Raw genomic sequence first — 15,279 nt, forward strand, 5'->3', positions numbered from 1 at the left:
TACTGCTCTCTGTCTGAGATTCATCGACCGGTTGTGGAAGAAATCCACTAACCTTCCTCCATGTAAACTAACCTCAGACGTGTTGAAACGTGCTAGAACTCGCCTGGTGGGATATGAACAAAGCCGACATTTCTTCGAAGAATTTAAGTTGTTGCGCAAGCAACTCTCAATCGCTACAAGAAGTCCTTTACTTCGTTTGCAACCCTTTTTGGACTTTGACGGTTTACTGCGACTCGAGGTCGTTTGAAGCACTCTGTAATATATGTCGACGAGCGATGTCCTTACATCCTACCCAAGGACTCTATTCTCACCACTCTCATCGTTCGGAATGGGCATCATGCCATGTTGCATGGAGGAACGCAACTTACACTATCATATCTACGGAGACAGTATTGGATAATCACAGGACGTTGTGTCGTAAAGAAAGTTTTGAGTCGTAGCGTTGTTTGCTCTAGACATCGTGCAACCACTTGTACTCAACTCATGGGTCAACTGCCTAATTGAGTTACTCGACCGTCTAGACCCTTTGCTATAAGCGGTCTGGATTATGCTGGCCCTATTTGGATGTGAACAACTAAAGGTCGCGGGCACAAGGTATATAAGGGCTATATTGTTGTTTTCATTTGTTTTTCTACGAGAGCGGTCCATTTGGAGGCGTTTTCGAACTACACAGCTGATGGGTTCATAGCGGCTTACAACCGTTTTGCTGCTCGACGTGGCATAAGTACTTTTCTTTACAGCGACTGCGATATCAATTTTGTCGGGACAGATAGACAGGTACGAACACTTTTCGATGAGACCTCTGTTGCCTCATCGATCATCAGCCGTTATCTTGCTGATAACTAAACTACGTAGCGTTTCAACCCTCCTGCCACCCCGCACTTCGGAGGACTTTGGGAAGCAGTTGTCCGTTCTGTAAAACATCATCTTCGTCGAGTAGTGGGAGATACTTCTCCGACTTTTGAGGAAAAGACAAGCCTGTGCCTTCAATCAAGATCGACGATCTCGCGCTTATCTTGCACGAAAACCTTCCTCCTACGAAGTGGACTCTAGGTCGTGTCATTGCTACATATCCGGATGCTGAAGGTCATGTCAGGTCCGTTACTTTACGTACTGCTACTGGGACTCTCGACAGACCCATTGTGAAATTGTGTGTCTTACCAGTTCACCCTTCTTAGGTGGAACCTAAGTCGTGCGTTTTTTTTGTGACTGTAGTAAGTTATCATTTTTCGTTTCATCTACAAGGTAACGTTCTTATCTTGTCATGCTAATATACATTTTCGCCGCTAGAAATATTGAGGTGGTCAGGTCAGTCTGTAAATTGTAACGAAGGGCGCGAGTCTGAATGTTTACTCGTCTTACTTCTATATACTCGTAATTGTTTTGTATAATGTAGCCTCTTACTAGAAGGCAGGAAGTTTGAAACCCTTTTGTTAATAAATTATAACTCGTTTTTTGTAGCTAAACAAATAATTAAGTAAATCAGTAACCTTTTTTACCATTACACTCAATCCCGCTATGAATTTTGCTTCATTTAATGCTATTTCTCATCAATAACTTATCACACTAAAAGTCATAATATCAACATTTATAACTTCAAAACTCACAAATATCAAATTCTAATAAACTACAAAACCCAAATTTAGCCAAAAAAAACTTACACGCAGTTTGAAATCTCAATCTCGGAGAGTTTTAGCTATATAAATCCATACGTCTACCACTTCGTAACCTTAAAACCCATAACCTCTATAACCCTGAAGTGTTTCATAAGAAAATTGCATGTCACAATATATTTCCAAATCATGTAGAATTCAATTTCATAATTCTACATCTCCATAACTCCATACAACATAATACCATAACCGTAAAAACAAGAAGACTTACAAGTGAGTCTTCAAAAGCCTCTCATCCAAGAAAACTACAATTTAAACTTATAATCGAGACTTAATTCTTGTTTTGAAGAAAGTTTAAACCAGATATTTTATCTTATTTCTCATAAACTTTGAGTCTACAAAAGTGAACCGATGTGGACGCAGAAGGCTTCTGTTCCCTTTTGGGGTGCTTGATTTACGTGAGTCCCCTTGCTTCTCACAATTTTCAAAGAACGTTATTTAATCTTATTTATCATAAACTTTGGATCCTTAAAACTAAAATTGAAATACTCAATAAGGTCAAGATTTCCTGCGTCGTAATAACCTAGGTTTAGTGATACCTAGAAACAGCGACGTGGACGCAGCAGGCTTCTGTTTAGTTTGGTGTCCTTGTCTTATCTGAGACCCCTCGCCTCTTACGATTCAGGGTGCTTGATTTACGTGAGTCTCCTAGCTTCTTACAATTCTTAAAGAGTTTTATTTAATCTTATTTCTGCTAAAATCTGGGTCAACAAAATTGAAACTTGAATACTCAGTAAGTTCAAGATTTCCTGTAGGCTTCCTGTCAGGCTTCTGTTCCCTTTCTGGGTGCTTGATCTACGTAAGTCCCCTCGCATCTAACAATTCTCGAAGAGCTTATTTAACCTTATTTTTCATAAACTTTTGATCTTTAAAACTAAAATTCAAATAATCAATAAGATCAAGATTTCCTGCATTGTAATAACCTACGTTTAGCGGATACCCAGGAACAACGATTTGGACGCAGCAGGCTTCTATTTGGGCTTCTTTTGTGGTGCTTGATTTATCTGAGACCCTTCGCCTCTCAGGATTCAGGGTGCTTGCTTTATGTGAGTCTCCTGGCTTCTTAAAATTCTTAAAAAGTTTAAATTCATTTTATTTCTGATTAAATATGGGTCTCCGAAACTAAAATTCAAGTACTCGATAAAATAAATATTTCCTGCATCGTAATAACCTATATTTTTCGATAACCAAAAACAAGGACATGGACGTAGCAGGCTTCTGTTCCCTTTGGGGTGCTTGATTTACGTGAGCCCACTCGCCTCTCACAAATTTTAAAGATCTTTACGACAATGTAAGCAGCGATTCCATGTGTTTTCAGTTTTAGAGTAATAATGCGTTCGTTTACCTTTAAATGACCATCGTAGCCCTTTTATTTTGTGTTGGTTTGACGAGTCTCTCTTCAAAGATCGACAGTAGTCTGCCAACAAATGGCTATCCCAAACACCCTGATATCTCTTTTCAATATCCTTTAAATCCTGGTGGAATCTTTCACCCAGCTCTTTACTAAAATCCTCTAAATTTGCGGAAATGTATTTAATGTGAGAATTAAGCAAGTGTAGCTTTAGATTTATTAGGCATCCCATATTTTGGAAATTTTGTACCATATTTTCAACTATCGTCACGGATTTAGGATCTTTCCTATTTCCTAGGAAGTTTTGGCTCTCCGTAGTATTCATTGCTTTGAAGAATTGTTTTACAAGTCTCAGTTTTATATATAATGACCGAAGTATTACTTTATCTGTTGGTATTAGACTCTCTTTTATGACATTTGTAGATCTTCTAGTTAAATTGTTTTTACTTGTCCAATCCTTTTTCACACAATTTTCGGCATAGGCTCGCCCATTCACATAGGAAATACGGATCTTTAGTGAAACCACTTTGTTAAGCTAATCATGAAAGGCGAGAGGACTCACGCATATAGAGCACCCCAAAGGAAACAGACTCCTGTTGCGTCTGCGTCGCTGTTCCTGGGTATCGCTAAATGTAGGTTAGTATGATGCAGGAAATATTAATCCTATTGAACACTCAAATGTTAGTTTTGGAGCCCTAAAATTTATGAGAAATAAGATTACATAAAGATATTTGAGAATTGTAAGAGGCGAGGAAACTCACGTAAATCAAGCACCCCAAAAGGAATAGGAGCCTGCTGCGTCCACGCCGTTGTTCCTGGGTATCGCTAAATAAAGGTTATTGCGATGCAGGAAATATTAATCTTATTCAGTATTCGAATTTTAGTTTTAGATTTTCTGGGTTACACGACTACGGGATTTTTAAGTTATGGGATTATGGACTTTTAGGGTTTTGGAGTTTTGAGGTCTTAGGTTGCATGGAGTTATGGAGATGTGGAGATATGAAATTTAATTGTACATGATTTAAAGTTAATTGTGACATGCAACTTTATTATGATACACTTTAGGGTTATGGAGCTTATGTGTTTTGAGGTTATGCAGTAGTGGACGTGTGGAATTATAAAGCTAAAGCTTTTGGAGAATAAGGTTTTTCAGGTTAGAAAGAAACGCTGACATGATTGGAGTTAATTTTCAAGAGCGTGGATAAATTTGATACATAAACTAATATTTTAACCAACAAATATTTTAATTTTTAATTTGAAACGATTAGACTAAAATGGGAACTAAATTTAATTAGAAATACGTTTCATTTTTAACAAACACAAAAAGATCATATTTCTACCAAAGGAGATGAATTTACAGACGTCCTGAAAACTGACCGGTAAAAACTAACAATTGACCACACAGTGGGCCAGGAGACCACCAAACACGGAAACATTCAAGAAAATATACTGTTTGAATGCAACTTGGTAAAAGAGTGTTTTTGAGGTTGTTGACTTCCAGTTTTATGTCCAAATTGAAAATTGTTAACTAGCCGCCAAAAATTAAAAAAAAAATTATATTTGTATGAAGGTTGGTACAAAGGATTTTTTGGGATTGATGGCTTTAAATTTGACATTAAAATTCGTAGGTTCAAAACAACAGTTTCGATTTGTATAAAGATTAGATATCAGACTTTTTTCAAGTTTTCATGTTTTCAAGTGACTATTTTATACGAGATAGGTACTAGGTGGTGTACACTGTGATTTAATCTCGTAAAATATTCATCAGTTGCGGCGTTAATGAAATTCTTCATTAAAATATTAATATGCTTTTTATCTAATCAGAAAATATAAATATTTTTTTAATTCTCTCATTATCCAAGGCGGTTATCCTGAATACAATTAGTCAATATAATAAAATAATAAACCTATAATTGTAGGTAGTATATTTTCTTACGCTATACGCTGATCAGAATGTGTGCGATTTATTCTACTTTTTATCGCCATTTATATTTTCTTTCAAAATCTATTGAAATTTTTTTGCAAAATAAGTACGAATTTAATCTAAAATTATACCGGGGGAATCCAGAAAGGGTGTATTTGAAAAAATGGTATGCAAAAGGTGTTTCTATTGATACGCAATTCGTACATTATGCTTACGAGCACATTAGGGTTACCCGAAACACGTTGCTAGTTTTTTTTAAACATTATTCTGATCCAAGAAGCGAGTTTGGTTCCATTGCTTAAAAAAATGATGTGCTCCAAATTTCAGCCAAATCGGTTAACACCTACCGCTAGGACACACACCTCGAAGTTTTCCATATATGTACAAAGCAAGAGCTGACGTCACCAATTATGCACTTTGCACAAATTAAAATTGACGGCCGTTTAGATTGAAAAAAATTACTAATTTTCCATTTTTCATTAAAAGCCTCTCAAACTCGATATCATGAAGAAATTTATTTGCGCAAGCTATGAAATTGTCAGTGACAGCCCAAATTTTGGAAAAATAGTAGAAAAATTATTACTTAAAACATTATTCAATTGGAGACCTTTCAATCTCAACAGGGTTAGCAACATCTTATGCAAATAATAAAAAGTAGTCAGCGGCAGCCGATATTTAAAAAAAAATAAAAGATGACGGCTGGTTCGAATTTAAGGAAGATGATTAATCTCATTTCTTCTACGAAGGCCTCTCAGATTTGACAAGATGTGGCAAGATTTGGCAAAATGAAAAAGATGTCAGAACTCGAGTTTGCAAAAGAGACTACCGTCCGAAAATCACAGTACCAGAAAATTTAGCACGTAAAAAGTTTGGACAACTGTCGATCTAAAGAATTGAAAAGTTTCCTCTTTTGACAAGGACTGAGTTGCAACTTTTCTGCTAAAGTTTCCGTACATTTTTTTGATGAGCAGATGTGTGCAGAATTCATAGACCTATGCTTTCTTTAATGAAAGAATTTTTTTTATCTTTTGATCCACCGTCGTTTTTAGCTTTCGATTTGAATCCGCTAAAAGCTCTAGCAGAATCATAAACGGTATTTCGCCGATTCATCGACGGGTTTCCGCCTAAATTATTTTCAACATCCGGAACGCTAGGATGATCGCTACTTTTCAGCGGTCATGTGTCAGGTACAGGACAGGTTCGATCTTCCTGAACCGCGTCTACAACTTTCTGGTGGTTTGATTGTATCATTGTATCACAATCACCGTTCAAGACACCTCACCCAGGTGCCTTTGAGCTTTCGGCTTGGTTGTTGTGCCTTCGCTTAGGTGTTTTTCCTTCAGGACGAGCTCAACTTGGGTGGTACGAACGTATATAATAATAGATGCTCTTGCTAAGTGCTCTGAATCAGGATAAAGTTTCACAATAAAAGTGAAAATATTTGTCAGATTGACAATTTTAGTTTAAACAACCATCTTCAATTTTTTTAAGTGCTAACTCTCGGACACTACTGCATAGTTTAAAACAATAATTTGTCTAATTTTCCTAATCTTGAGAGACTTCAGTTACGAAATTTAAATAAGTCAGGAAAATTGAATATTTTTTATATTTGTTCAGCCGCCATCTTGAATATTTTCAAAATTTCAGTTATATATACTCGTATTATTACTATCGAAAATTTAGTTAAATGCATCTTTAAATTATAAATCTTTGTTCTTTTATATTTAAATCTTAAAATTTATTTCTAAAGTACATAAATTTGATAAGCAATGAAACCAACCAGAGCAGATTTGCCAAAACTATTTATAAGATTTTTTGAAAAATGTAATTGTACAGATTGAATATCTATTCGGGTATACTTTTAGTGTATTCTACTGATACTATCTTTTTATTTTAAATTCCATTTTATCCGCGTATCCCGATTTTCAAAGGTGGGGCCGGTCCGCAATAGCTTAAATAAACAAGGTTCGACTGTAATTAAATTTGTAATTTGAGTGGAACTTTTTACTTAGTTTTAAAAATGGACACTTTATTTAACAATGAAGTCCTCATTGTGTGAGTAAGTTCTTGCTTTGAGTTTTCTTTATAAATGAAATTCTTTGATTTTCGCATTCTTGAAATTTAAATGCTACTTGTGTTATGATAAAATTTAATTTTAAAATTGTTACGTCTATTTTTAAAGTCCTACCAGTATGGAAACCAATCTAGTTCATTTTTTAACCAAAGAGTTGAGTTTTCCAAATTATAATTAAACTTGCAACAAAATGTTTAAATTTTTAAACAAATAAATCAATTTTAAACCTGCTAAGGAAAAACCCTAAATATACCTTTTTTAGAGGTATATATTTTTCTTCAGAAATAATTTTTTTTCTTAAATCAATGTTTTTTCAACAAAATTTCAAAAATATTTTAATACAAAATATTCAATTTGTAAGTTTATTGTGTTTAAAACATTTTAAGTGTTTAGAAATGTCTTAGAATCTTTAGAAATCGTTTGAAATCATAGAAATGTTCTGAACTTCTTTAAATTGACCGAAAAAAACTAACAATTTACCGCACCATACGCCAGGACTTCGAATTTGATGTCTACGTTAAAAAATTAAAAATTGCGGCCGAAATTTAAATATTGCGTAAATTTGATGTTAAAATTTGAAACTTGAAAATAAGATTCTCAATATTTCGGAAAAAATATCGTCACTATATAAATTTTCAATTTAAACGACGCATTCAGCGAAAACGTGAAAGATTATATAAATTGAAATAATAGTTTTAACGAATAGAGTAATTACATTTTTTGCGTGAAGGTCATTCTAATCAAATGTGAGAGTCTGAACAGAACAACCTTCATGACTGTTAGCAATGGGATTACCCCTATCGGGTATACCATGTGATCTAAGCAAGCACCATAATATTCATCAGTTACAGTCATTAGAAAACTGTTCTTTAACACAATAATTACTTGTTCCTCTAATCAGGAAATATGAAGAATGCTTTTATTCTCGTCTCATCCTTGGCCATTATTCTCAATTTAATTGGTGAATATAACACTATAAATTATTTACAATTTTAATTCAATTTAATTTGACTAATGTCCCACAAAATAAATTCTGCAACCCGAGCTAAACTACTATAACTACACGTGTTTGAGGCCGCTGAATTTGAATCCGTGTTCACTGTACCCCAATAGATCAGGATCAAGGGCAAGTGAAGGTCAAAATGAAGAAAACCACTAGATCAGAAAAAACCTTGCATTCGGATTTAGCGACCCCAGAAATGTCTTAAAGTAGCAGTTCACAACGATTTATTGGTTGTTTTATTTGATCCAACGGTTTCCTCTATTTTGACGTTCAAATGACCCTGATCCTGACTTGATGGGATCTAACTGACCCCAGATTCGGAATCAGCGACCTCAAGACCGTATAGATATGGTGGTTTAGCTAAGATTGCAGAATTTGTTATTGTATGACTGTGTAATTAGTAATTAACTATAATATTTTAATATTGATAAATAATAATTAATTAGCTTAAATTAGTTTTACAATATAATTCTTAAAAATTGTTCACGTTACGCACAACTAAAATTTTTCCACGGTTTATCGGAAAATTGGAATAAAACTAAGAAAATTATCGTATTATTAAAAAAATTCCCTGCTATAAAGCAAAATTTCAATTCTATCAGAATGTGTTCAGTTCACACTTAGAATTCTTATTTAATACTGAACAAACATAGTACAGTAGTACCTCACTTATCTGACCTATTGTGGATCGGCCCAAACTTGGATAATCGGGAAAATCGGATAAAACGGAATTTAAAATTTAAAAAAGTCTTAGCATAGTGAAGTAAAGTATACTTAAATAAATAGTTAATTTGTACAATTACATATTTAAAAAATCCTATAAATAGTTTATATTACATATGCCATATTGTATCCTTATTTAAGAGCGATCCACACAATTCTTAACGTAGAGAGTATAACTCGGATAAAGCGGCCTCGGATAAGCGAGGTTCTACTGTAATTTAATTTGAAATGGTAAAAAAAGCAAGCTCGAAAACATTCCCTCACTTTAATGAAAAATTTCTGTGAGTCCCATTCGTTTTTTTGCAGAGATGGGTATGCCCTTTGAGTGTTTGCCTAATGGTGAACCTATAACTGGAGTTCCTCGCAATGAATCTTCTTATGCTCCTGAGGGGTCTTCTCCTGCCAGACCTCATTCTCCGTTTTCTCCGGTCAGGCCTTCTGTCGCTGCGGATCCTTCTCTTCCTCTCCACTCTTCTCTTTCTGTCGAGCCTTCACTTCCTACCAGGTCCAGGTCTACTCCTGCGTATCGTTTTTCTTACCGCTCACGTGGAATTCAAAATGAAGAAATGAGATTTGTTCGGCTTATTCCTCACACAAATTCGAGCCGGCAATTTGAAGTTCGAAAATACACTTTTCCTCAAGATGCACCAATTGAAGTCAGAGGAAAATATCAGATCATTGAACCTATACCAACCGACGAACAAACTGTATTATTAGCATTCAATGGCGACATCTTTGCTATATTTGAGAGAAGAAATACACGTCTTCGCGGAATATATAGAAGTGGAAAAAACGCTAAAATACGTGTGAAAATAAACATATTCAGCGGCAAGATTGAAGATATGACCACCGCAGAAATCAAGGAATCTCCCTTAAGCAATCACCGCCCAGTCTCAAAGAATTTTACAAAAATAATAACAAGCGAATAAATAAAGCATAAAATTGCTTTATTTATTCTAACCAAAAAATACGACTTTTCTATCACAAGAGAAGAATTTCTGATCCAATGGACGGATTATCAACGAAATAGTTGAACTTTTTACGTAATTGTTACATTTTTAATCTATCAAAATATGAATTTTCAACCAAATGTTCGAATTCTCAAACTGAAATTTTCAACCAAAAAGTAGAAATTCGTTTTATTCGAATATTTGCACAATTCAAATTGCGAGGATTCGACAAGACTTTTGTATACATTTTTTAAAAACAAAAAATGAATAAAACTCCGCTGATATTGCAAACGCCTCTCTCTCTTTCTCTCGCCCACATGGGCTACTTCATCCAGTATATCAGGATTCGGTAAAGCGGGACTGTAGTTTATTTAATTTGTGTGATAAGTTATATTCCGTGATAAGTGATTCTGAAACACGTAGCTACATTTTATTCAAAATTATTTTTCTTTCATGAGCGGCTTTGGTTCCAATAGAAAAAGTAAAACATTTACGTAACTTTCTACATTATACCTGAATTCTTCTATAAAGCGAATACCTCGAACTTTTTTAACTCTAAAATAGAAGCGTAGAATAAAAATAAGAAACGGCAGTTGTTTAGATAGCACAAAAATTCTATTTCCCCCATTTTTCAAGAAAAATCTCTAAAAATTGAAAAACTGATGAAATTTTGTCCCATTTTTTCACTGAACTTTGGTCTTGTTAATTCATCGAAAAGTTCCATAAACACTGAGAAAATAATCATATTCTTCGAAATACCCCCTATTGTAAATCAGAAGTATAATCCTATTAGAAAATTAAAGGTTCTAACTCAGAATTGGTTAAAATTCGAAAATTCTCTTTTCCAATTCATCACTTACTTGAGTTTGAATTTTTTTTTCGAAGTCAGGATTAAAATTCGTATAAAAAATAAAAAATATGAAAAATAAAATTTCCTGAATTTCCACGCCCAACAAAAATCCATCTGTTTGTGCCAGGCCCAAGTCTCCTCCCGCCGAATCTTCTCTTCGGGCCCGGTCAGTCTACTCCTGCCAAATCTTCTTTTGATGCCAGGTTCAGGTCTTATCTTGCCATTCCTTTTTCTTCGAGCTCACGTTATATTAAACTTTGAAAAAATAGATATGTTCGGCTGATTCCCTACTCAAATCAGAACCAGCTATTCGAAGTTCGAAGATACAATTTTCCTCGCGATGTATTATCAGCGTCCAATGGTAACGTCTTTGCAATATTTATGAGAAGAAATACACTTCTTCGTGGAATATATAATAATGATCATAAACGGGTAAAAATGAACATGAACAGCGGCGAGGTTAAGCAGATGACCGCAGAAGAAATCGAAGAATCTTCTTTAAGCAAACACCAACCAATCTCCAAGAATTTTGAACTAAAGAATATTAAATTATAACCAGAAAAAGTGAAGTGGTCAACAATAAGATGAATTCTCAACAAAAAATTGTGACGCTGCAAAATTTTCGCAACTCACAAAACTCTAGTTTTTTTTATTTTACAGTTTTTGAATATATTTCGAGGTATCGAGTAATAAAGTCTCGGGTACTGCACGGTACTACACGACCAGGGACTGTAAATATAAGGAGATTGTATATTTCAAAATTGATTTCGCTTTGTTTTTTTTATTTTTATTATGTAATCTGCGGATAGTTGCTGACGTCGAGATACATCGAGGGACATATTGGAAAAATGGAACATAGAGGGCAATTAGAGAACCAGAGATGTACGACGATGGGCAATATGTGGAATTTCAAAATATTCAAATTCTCCCGCCGAAACATGCACTACCAACCAACGCTTTGACGAGTAAGTCACCCCTCAAGAAGACTTTTGTTAAGATGCCGACTGAATTTAAGAAATATTCTAGGCCATTCAAAAAATTTCAAATTCCACTTCTCCACCTGACGTGGAACTTAAAATTACTTCTTTTGAGAAGTTTTTATTCTCATTTCCTCAGCATTGTTAGTGGGAGCTCTGTAGCTCAGGCCCGAACTGTTACTATTGGGACTACTGTTAACAGAGAAGATCGTTTGCAGATGACAAGATGAATTTGGACTCCAGGCTGTAGCCAATAGGTCTTACCGGAAAGTAAAGAGGATAATTATCCACCTTATTAAGTCACATATTGTAGTCAAGGTTTTAAGAAAAGGAGAATGAAATAAACTACTCGGTTAGCTAGCACCCGATGTAGCCAGTACTGAAGCCCACTACGACAACCTGCCTGCCGTCGCGCCAAATCCAGCCAATCAGAGCACGAGCTACAGGAAGGAAAAGGCGAGAAGAGGAACGAGCCGAGAGCACGACGAGACTCTTTCTTATGTTCCGTTAGTGTTCCCGAAGCGTCACAACATTCGGTTGCAGACCAGATTAAAACAAGTTTGAAAAAAGTATTAAATAGAAAATTGTTGCCACCGACGACTTCCGGAGGATTTGTAGGGTTTATTCTGCAGAGACGATTACTGGGGACTTTACTATTATTTTTCTGATAAGACTCAATGTCAATTTTTTTCTTAATTAGCGAAACTAACCCGACACGTGGCCATTTTCGAGGTTACCTTAACGTTAACCTTTTAAAATTATTTTCTGAGTAAACCTTTTCCTGTATAGACTTGTTGATGTGGTGATTCGTGACTGGGTCTAATTATGTTCTATTATTGATGGTAATAATTGTTAAATTGTTAAATCGATTTATGCTTGCGATGATTATAAATATGTTTACTCATTGTCCTTCAAATTAAACGTATTTTCTTGAGTTTTACCCTGAAATGAATTGTGATTTATTGCATAGATATATATTGTATTTTATATGTTGATTTATTATTGATATAATGAATATTGATTTTGCTCGATATAGTTTACTCTAGTGATTCCCCATTACTTTGTTGCTCAATTTTGACCATCTTTATTCTTGTAAATTGACACTAACCTATTTTCTTGAACCATGACTATCCCCTTTTGGTTAAATCATTTACCCCTTTTGGTGAAATTTGATTCCTCCTTCAGTTTAAATATAACCATCCCTTAATTTTGATGCATTTACTGCCTCTTCCTTTTGCAAGGTCGATTACCCCTTTTGTTTGTAAATTTTGACAATTACTTTTCGTTAAACAATGACTACCCCTTTTGTTGAATCGATTAACCCTTTCTGGAGAAATTTAGACTACCCTTTCTGTTAAATAATGACATTCCCCTTTTTATAACTTGACTTGTTGTTAGTTATAGTTTTCCCCTTGTTGAGATATGACTACCCCCTCCCCTTTTATTAATTTGACTACCCTTTTATTTCGTGGAAATATGACCAACCCTTTTTCTTGAATTGATTAACCCTGTTTGATGGAATATGACAACCCTTTTTGTAAAGTTATTGTAACCCCTTTTTTAGACTTTCACAACTCCTTCCTGAAATTGTGAATACTCTTGATTTATTGATCAGGACCACCCCTTAGAGTTTCGCTTACCCCATGGTTACCCCTTACTTATTTTTGTTCTACTTTTCAGAGTGCCCTTTTAACCGATCGTAAATTTGCGCACTTATATTTAAGACCACGACTTAGAGGAACCTCCGAAATGTATGCTCAGAAGTTATGTCAGTGTTTTGCTGTAGTTTATTAATGTCAGCTTTAGTTAAGCGTCGTGGAGTAACACCAACGGAAAAGGGCCTAATATATTGCAGATTAGTTAGTTTAATATAAATAGATAATTGTATGTAGAGTTTCTGTTTTGGAACTATAAGTTTTTCCAATATAGATATTGTAAAGTAGAGTAGAATTGTCGCTTGGACAAATAGGACTGAGTGTTACCAGAAAAACTGAGTTGTATCAAGAGTTCATAAACCATGTGTTCTTTGTCATATTGAATCTTGACTGATCTCATTTTATTTGAATTCAGGGATTTCTTTTACTTCTACCATCGACCGCCCCCTCTACCATTAACTAGATTTTCAGGACTGAGCTAGCGTTACTTTGTTCCGGTATACTGTATCTAACAGAAATTTAGATTTGAGATTGAGTTGAACTGAGTGGAAGCTTCTAATGTGTCCCCTAAGGGTTTACATTTTTCTTACACCTTCTCTATTCCTTTACACACCCTCCACACACTTACTTGGTGGTGGAAGGGGGACCTACAGTTTAAGGTGGGTTCCGAACCACCAAGAGCAACAGCCTTAAGCACTTAGAGAAAACCTTTTTCTCTAGAGGTACCGGTCCCATGACTCTCCGGAGATGAACAACTCCCTTGCTAGGCTAGGCATGTTTGTATTTTAATTTTTTAATGTTTTTGAGTGGCTACGGAAAGCCTGGCACCCAACATACTTATAGACCATTTGTTCTGGGATATTAAGGTCCGGGAGATGCAGTACCGAAGGGATGTGTTGATTTTGTTTTAGTAAATAAAAAAACATTCTCAAAAAATATAACATGAAAAGATGAATCCTGTGAAAAGATGAATTCTCAGCCAAAATTTAAACTTTTAAGAGCAAAGAATCAATTTTCAACCACAGATGAAAAATATAAAGATTAAAAAAAAATAATAATCTGCAACAAAAAGAATACGAATTTCCAAGAAAAGAATTAATTCAGCAATCAAATAGATAAATATATAAAAAGTAAAAAATCTGCAAACAAGATAAGAAGTTAAAAAAAACGTCAACTTTTAAACGCAAAAAAAAAACAAATTTTCAACGACAAAGACGAATTTATGTAGAATTTATATTAGATTTTAACAGCTTTACATGGTCCATTATAGTAGATACTAGATAAATTTTCCATTTAAACGACGAATTGCTCTTAAACGTGACAGATTATTTTAATTCTGATATCAATTCTGACCATTTTATTCACTAAATTAATTTATTACCGTAAGAAAACTGATAATGAAATGTAAATATCTGAGCAGCAAAAGCTTATCGCATATAACCTACAAGATAACGACTATACAATATTCTATATAATTTAACAAAAAAACAAGAATATCGATCAGTTACAGTGTTAATAAAATTCTTAATCAACGCATTAATTAGTATTCCCTCCAATGAGTAAATATGACGAATGTGTTAATTCGCGTCTTATCCTTGGGGATTATCTTAAATTCTATTGGTGAATATAATATTATGACTACAAATTTTGAATACATTTTTTAAGCTATACACCAATCAAAATATTCGAATTTTGAGTAACAACAAAACTAGCAGTAAAAGAGTGTTTAAGAAATGTACAATTACAAATACTGTATATCAAGCAATCGAGTGTTCTGTAGATTAGAGATTTTTTGTCCACATTTCAAGCCTGTTTGTCACATAAAAATAATCTTTGATATTTTTTTTATTTTATGCTAATTTATTGATTTTTTTCTTGATTACATTTTTTTACTAATATGAAATAAGAGTGGACATAAATTTAATTTTAAATAATTGATCACCCATAAGTTTGTGAGAAACGCTGGTCTACAATTTGTAAACTATTCTGTTATGATTTACCTCGCTGAAGTTTGCAACGTTTTAAAAAAAACGAATTTACAAAAAAATTTTTTTGTGCGAGACCTAAAATTTAAAAGTTTCACATAGGTCTATTTGATG

This window comes from Belonocnema kinseyi, chromosome 9 (genome assembly GCF_010883055.1).
Source record: "Belonocnema kinseyi isolate 2016_QV_RU_SX_M_011 chromosome 9, B_treatae_v1, whole genome shotgun sequence".
Lineage (NCBI taxonomy): Eukaryota > Metazoa > Arthropoda > Insecta > Hymenoptera > Cynipidae > Belonocnema > Belonocnema kinseyi.